The sequence below is a fragment of the Papaver somniferum genome, chromosome 5 (genome assembly GCF_003573695.1).
Source record: "Papaver somniferum cultivar HN1 chromosome 5, ASM357369v1, whole genome shotgun sequence".
Lineage (NCBI taxonomy): Eukaryota > Viridiplantae > Streptophyta > Magnoliopsida > Ranunculales > Papaveraceae > Papaver > Papaver somniferum.
The window spans coordinates 201,450,820-201,458,394 of NC_039362.1; positions in this window are offsets into that span (position 1 = coordinate 201,450,820).

Here is a 7,575-nt window from a genome sequence, read left to right on the forward strand (position 1 = left end):
AAGTTTAGGAGTCGAGAGAATCAAAAGAAAATCACGCAGAGAAGAGAAGCTTGCTGCTGGTGCAAGGAAGAACACGAAGAACATAATACCCTCAGGGACAGTCGTTTATAAACAGTGACATCGACTGTCTTCGGTGGGTCGTAGTTTCCCAACGACAACAGCACTTCAGCTTTGTCGCTGACCCTGGACGCCTTCTGTGGGTCGCAGAATCCTGTTTTTTATCATTTTCTTGTCTTTCTCTTCATTGTAAAACACTTTTGAGCATCAATGAAATATTTTGAGAGGTTTTCCAACATGATGAGCGGCTAAAATACCTGGTGACTGAGGCGACGGAGGATCTATTCACTCATGTTTGATTGGTAAATTCTTTTTATAATTTCTTAATTATTTATTTTATTTAATTCACTTGGATCAATAAAAAAAAGAGATAAAAATGGTTTTCTTAATTAGTTGTGAATCAGTTTGATGTTTTATGCTTAGAATTAATTCTTTGATAAATCATGCTTAAGGATTACAATTTAATATTTGGACACCTTATAGATCGATAAGTGATTTAATGAAAAAAGAGCTAGATAATAATTATGAAATATTTTTGTAACCAATCAACTTGAAGTAATAGTGAATCCGGAGCTTTAGTCCATTTTAAATCTTTACATCACTCTTTGAAAATTAATTTGCTTTATTTTTATTAAATATAAAAAAGAAAAGAGTTACCTTCACAAGTTCGAAAAGAACCCCTTTTACCACAATCTACAACAACTTTTGAAAATGCAACAGTCGCTCTTGTTGTTCTTTCGGGAATGACATTTTATGGGGGAGAGTTCTTAATTGAACTTGTGCTTAATTGCTAAATCTTTGTGGGGAGTGCAGCTGTGGAATATTGTAGGAGTTTTCTTGTATCTTTATAAACTCCTTGATGAATACACTAAGTTTCGACTATGTGAAATCATCGAAACAAAGTTGATATGTTCTATTATAGTCGTGAGGTATCTTTATGAGAATTTTATTATGATCCCACTAGTTTTTGTACCTTTGCCAATTTTTATTGACAAAAGGGGAGAATTAGTGTGTAGTGCACACTACGAATACATATGGTTTACGGATCATTATGTAAGGGGGAATGGTTTTCATATGAGATGAAGTATTGACTAAGTGGGAATGATACATATCACCATAGTATTGTTGTCAAAGTTGTGATACAATTGGACTTTGATGTTGTGTAATAATACTATGACACTGTATAACAATGATTAAGAGCTATTGTTTTCTCATTTTTATAGATACGGATCTTCAACAACTATGATGCTGAGTTGAAAACGTTCAGAATCACTGGAGTACTTGGAAGTGACGAAGATTTCGAGTAATGTGGAATAACCAAGGAAATCAAGCATTTGGATAAGAAGCTACAAAGTTTATTTATTTTGTAATCCATATGTATTGATAGTTTTGTCACTAAAATTGAAAAAGGGGGAGATTGTTAGAGCACTGCTCGGTCGAACTCGCAAACGTTTCTATCTCAAGCTTGTTTGTCAAGTTTAGTGCAAAAACTATAAGTCTTGATTTCTAGTCTACTTATAGCTAAGTCTTGGATTAGGATAAAAAGTGTGGTTGAGCATTAGACTTCACGGCGTTCATCGATTGAAGATGAAGAACTACTAAGGGGATCTTGTGGAACTTCATCAACAAAAGGTATGTGGAGACTTGAACTCATCTATTACTCAAAAGTCTATCTACTCGATCTCCTATTTGAGACAAAAGTCATATAGCTATATAGACTTCGATTATACACATTTGATATTTCGAGCTGAGTTTAACTCGCTTACAAATTTCTCGAAATATGTGTTGGTAAGCTTCCGCTTTAACCAAGTTCATCTTATATTCTTGACGAAAGTCAAAAGATGATCATGTGAAAATCGCTTTGTAACATCTTACATGATTTGGGCGAGACAGTCATTTGATGTAGACTCGGAATGTTTCGTATTGATCATTCGATCACTTGAAAATTGCTTTGAAGCTAATAGTTTGTGTGAGACAGCTATTGTCCTCTTCTAAGAATGTTTCGATGATTGAAATGGGAGTTTAGAACAAATAACCATGATTGGATATAGCACAATATGCGTACTTGTATGCTAACTGTTGCAAGATATTCGAAGTCCGGGAACCATAGTATGCATACCCGTATACGTACTGATTGGTTAATGAAAGCCCGGGAAATTAGCATGCATAACGGTATGCGTACTGGCGTGATTTTCAAGTTCCGGAAATTCAACTGAGTTTGGAAGGTATGTGTACCCGTTCGCATACTGGTGAACCCAAACTTAGTCCGACCACTTAGTTATGCGTACCCGTTTGCATACTTGAGTAGGTTATGTTCTAAAATCGGTTTGTTCATGAACCAATATATTTATATAATAAGGAATGCAATCTTTTGCAAACCGTGGCTATAATGTTTATGAATTGATTCGAGTGAATCAAAATCGATTTTGCTTCAATTGTGGTTTGTATACTTCTATGAGAATATAAACAATTGAACAACTCTAGAACTAGTTTCATTTTAGTTATTTGTACTAGTTATGGTTAAGATGAATATGGTTTATATGAAAGTGTTCATATGGCTAACTTCGGTTAACTATTGTTGAGCCAACAAAGGTGTACACGTTTAGGTACGGTTACTCATATCTAAATGAAGTCACTTTTCATTTTTGTGTAAAAAGCTAAATTCGATCTAATGGTTGAAAGATATTAGCTTGAGTCTAATCAGGTTTTCATCTAATGGTTAATATTGAATGCTTTGTTACCAAGGTAACATTGATTGCAAACCCTGATTTGAAGACTATATAAGGGAGAACTCTAGCAACTGGGAAACCTAATCCCCAGACCTCATGTGTGATACTAGTTGCGACTAGAGTCGATTCTCCTTTAACCTTAGGTTTTTCCAAAACCCAGTAGGTTAACGACTTAAAGACTTCATTGGGATTGTGAAGCCAGACCCAACTATCATATTGAGTACTATCTTCTCTAAGATTTGCTCGAGATTTAATCTCTGATAGGCAAGATAAAAGGTAGTCACAAACATCTTCGTCTCATCGTTTGTGATTCCACAATATCTTGTTTCGCTACCATACGATTAAGATTATTGTGAGGTGATTGGTATTACTAGGCTGTTCTTCGGGAATATAAGTTTGGTGTATCGATTGGTTCATGTTCACCTTGATTTATCAAAAGACGGAACAAAACTTATATGTATATCTTTGGGAGACAGATTTATCTATTTAATAGACTTTTCTGTGTGAGATAGATTGGTTTATCAAGTTTTCGACTTTGGGTCATAGCAACTCTTAGTTGTGCATAAGATCAGCTAAGGGAATCAAGTGCACAGAGTCCTGCTGGGATTCAGAGGCGTAAGGAATGCGACTGTACCTTGATCAGTGTGAGATTGGTTAGGGATCAACTACATTCCAGTCCAAATTTAACTTGGAGTAGGCTAGTGTCTGTAGGGGCTTAATACAGTATTGTGTTCAAAGCTAGACTAGGTCCCGGGGTTTTTCTGCATTTGCGGTTTCCTCGTTAATAAAATTTCTGGTGTTTGTGTTATTTCTTTTTCGCATTATATTTTATATATAATTGAAATATCACAGGTTGTATGAAAGTTCAATCAGTTGTGAATCCAACCTTTGGTTGTTGATTAAATTGATTAACACTTGGATATTGGTTTTTAATACCATCCAAGTTATTTCTTATATTCAATCAGGCTCGCAAATTTCTATTTGTTTGATTGCAGATTGAATTGAGAAATTGAGATACAACTCTTGGATATACTTTTCTTATGATTGAGTCAGACTGTCTAATTGATTCTCTTGAAAGTATATTGGAGTTTTTCCATACAAATTGCTAAGAGAAATATTGGATGTGGTTGTTACACCCCCACTTTTTCAGACCATCTCTAATACCCGGATTTCCCCTGGACAGTATCAGGAGGATCGTATCGTGGAGTCTGAAGAGACTCAAGTAATATCTTAGATGCACAAAGCTCGAGTTCCAAGATAGGTACTTCTAATAGGGATACTTTACGATCACAAGAACCATCACTACCCCCAAACATAAGGTAATCATCATTCTCAGAAATCCCTAAAACTATTACTTGAATTTCTGGGTCCTTAGAATCTGAAAAATACTCGAGAGCTTCTTCTAAAAACTGGTCACACATCTGATCTAAGAGAATGGTCTCATAAAATTCATCTAAAGAATCATCAAATAAAGTGTCGTGCCAATGATCCTGAACTAGATCCTGAACTAAAGTGTTAATCATATTCACTTCTTCTAAATCATCGATCTAAGAAGGTTGTTTAGTAACATTAAATACATTTAGTTCTGTGGGAATATTACCAAAGGATATGTTCATAAATTTGGTTCTACAGTTGATGACATCATTAAATATAGCGAAAAACGAAACCCACTGGTATTTGAGCATTAGATGTGCTCATCGATATTTGAGCACTTTGGTCCTGAGCAGGCTATTTAGAACAATGAAATCCACTAGATAAATAAACCTTTCAAACTCAATCAGAGCATCCTCTATGACACCACGAGGGACTTTGACAGACCTATCAACTAATTGCAGTGTCTTTGTCGGTTTCAACTTACTAAGACCTAACTGATTGTATACATGATATAGGAGTAAGTTAACACTAGATCCTAAGTCAAGCAATGACTTATCCACTAAGTGATTCCCGATCACACAAGATATGGTGGGGCATCCAGGGTCTTTATACTTAGGAGGTTTTTGGTTCAGAAGGATTGAACTTACTTGACCAACTAAAAAGTTCTGATGAATTTTCCGGTGAGTTGTGAAAGCCGAAACTCATTTTTGGCTTGTTGCAATATTTCCTCTTGAAGGAGAAAATTATGATATCGCTTAAAAAAATTCCTACCGAATTGTATATCATGTCTCAACGATCCAGATTCACCCATACATATGCAAGATATTAGTGTTACCGCTAGTTAGATCGATGACCCGATCAATATTAATGGATACGTTAATGGATACTGGTTACGAGATTTTGGTATCGTTGGGAAATCACTTCGCGTCTTGTTTGTATGTTCAGTTTAATGTTGTAACCTCAGGCTTAGTCCTGTTGATTTATTAAAAAGAAAAAGATTCAACACCTAACCTCCAAAAATCTCGAAACAAATCAAGAATTACTACGACAACGATTCTACCAGTAGATATTTTTTATTTTCTGAATCACAAATATTTTATCAATAAGAAAAAATTAATTCAAAAATACAGGACCACAAACAGAATTAAAGAAAGGCCAACTACATAGGCTTCAATACAACCGAAATACGGGCCTAACAAAACATATAGTACTCAACATTTGGCATTTACATTCTTGCCAGGAAAGTAGGTCTACCAAAGTTTATTTGCCTTTGTCCTGCAGCCATTTAAGCTACTATTTTTGCACTTGTGTCTGCAGAAAAATTACCTCTTTGAAGCATTGACAAAATCTTATTGTATGAATCTTACAAATTGCCTTATGCCATCTTATTTTTATGAACCAAGACACATTATTTTCAGCTAATTCAGTAATCACTGTCTTAGAATCTGAATTAATTATTATATATTGTAACTTCCAATCAACAGCTAACTCAACTGCACAAATCACTACATAAACTTCAGCAATATAATTGGTTGCAATACCAATTCCACTAGTAAGAGTCTCCATTAGGTGATCTCTGATTACCACACCAAAACCTGCAGCTTCAGAGTTACCAAAGGATGCTCCATCACAGCAAAGCATAGTAAATCCAGTATTTTATGGTTTTCAATTACAAGTTTCAATGCGTTAAAACTTGATTCTCCTAGGACCAAGATTGAAAAAGGATATTATCATACTTTTGGTTCCACTTGTTACTTTTAATTCGGAAGCCACCCTCAAAAACAGTTTTTTATTTTTTATTTCTATCCTGCACTTGATTAAGATAATTAATAAGGGAAAAGCCATTTTTATTAGAGGGAAAGCCGATTTGGTCTATAATATTTGACTTTATGTTAAGATTGGGTGGATTTCATAATAAGCTTTCCCTTGTCCATTTTTTTTGTTTGGTCGAGTTTAACTTCCCTCGTCCTCTCTCTGTTGCCGTACATATGTTATTGTTGTCATTCAATTTCTACGAAACTAAACTAATATATAGGGTTCTGTTCACATCAAACTACTCCGTGTACGCCATGGATTGGATATGTTCGTGATCCAATAAAAAACTCAAAGTATTGCAATCTTTGAATGGATAAGAATGCAGGATACACACACCTACTTGATTGACTATGTACTTGTTAATGAATTGCAAAACGGTCGCCATTATGTACAATTCAATCTCCTAAAAATTTTCCAACAATTGCCACTTGTATAGATGTAAGAAATTATAGATGTAAGAAACATTGATATATATTTGCTCTCGTATACGATAGCTTGCTCCATTTTAGTACTTCACCAGTCCACCTTTGTAAGTATTTGGATGTTACCAAGGGTTTGTTAATTAGGGTTAAGCGGGACGCGAATGGTAATGTAGGAACGGTGATATAGGAAAATCTAAACACCAGGAGTATTTTCCATAGGGGAAAGTTTATTTTGATTCCACCGAATATTGACCAGAAGTCAAATAGCCGAGACCTGGGTCAGCTTTCCCTTTAGTAAAAGTGCCTTTCCCCCTAGCAATTATCTTGATTAAAAGGAGTGGGTCATACCTCTCGCATTTAGAAAAAACCACCGGAAAAGCTCGGAGGTAAATCTAATTTCAATATTTGTTTACGAAAATGAGACTTTTAGCCTACTACTAATATATGACCCATTTTTTCAGAAACCTATTTTGAGGCATACTAGATTTTTTTGAGGCATACTAGATAATGCCAAAATAGGGTCACTAAATAAAAAACAACATCACCCCTCATCCACCATTTTTGATAATGGCATAACTATCCTTATATAATTAGTGTAAATGATTATGATTAGAATTGATTAATTATGAATTTTAAGGATTGATTAAACATTAAATTATTAGTGGTGAATTAGTAGAAAAATCAAATATATGTGTGAGAGTTGGGATTTTTGAGAGGAAGAAGAAGAAGTGAAGAAAAAAAGCTTGGGTTTTGACTTTTGAGATTTTAGTGATTAGAAGTGACCAAAATGTGTGATTCAAATCAGATGTAAACTTCTATCGAGGTTTAATTTCCTTTTATAAGTTGAATCTGCCAAAAAATTGAATTTTTAAAACCCAGATCCGCTGACCAGGTGAACAGTTCGGCTGATAACTTTTGAGCCGAACTTCGCTCAGAAACTGAATCATCCACTAGGTTCGGCTTGAAAAATTGAGGTTCGGCTGGAAAATTGAGGTTCGGCTGAAAATATTGTAAAGTCGCATTAGCCGAACATAGTGTTTCTCTAAATCATACACTAAGTTCGGCTCAAAATTGATACTGCAAGATCAGCCGAACTGATCTTCTGAAAACCCTAATTTCATCTTTGAAATCATATTCTACCGATCAAACAAAATAAAATCAATCAAAAACAAGATAGG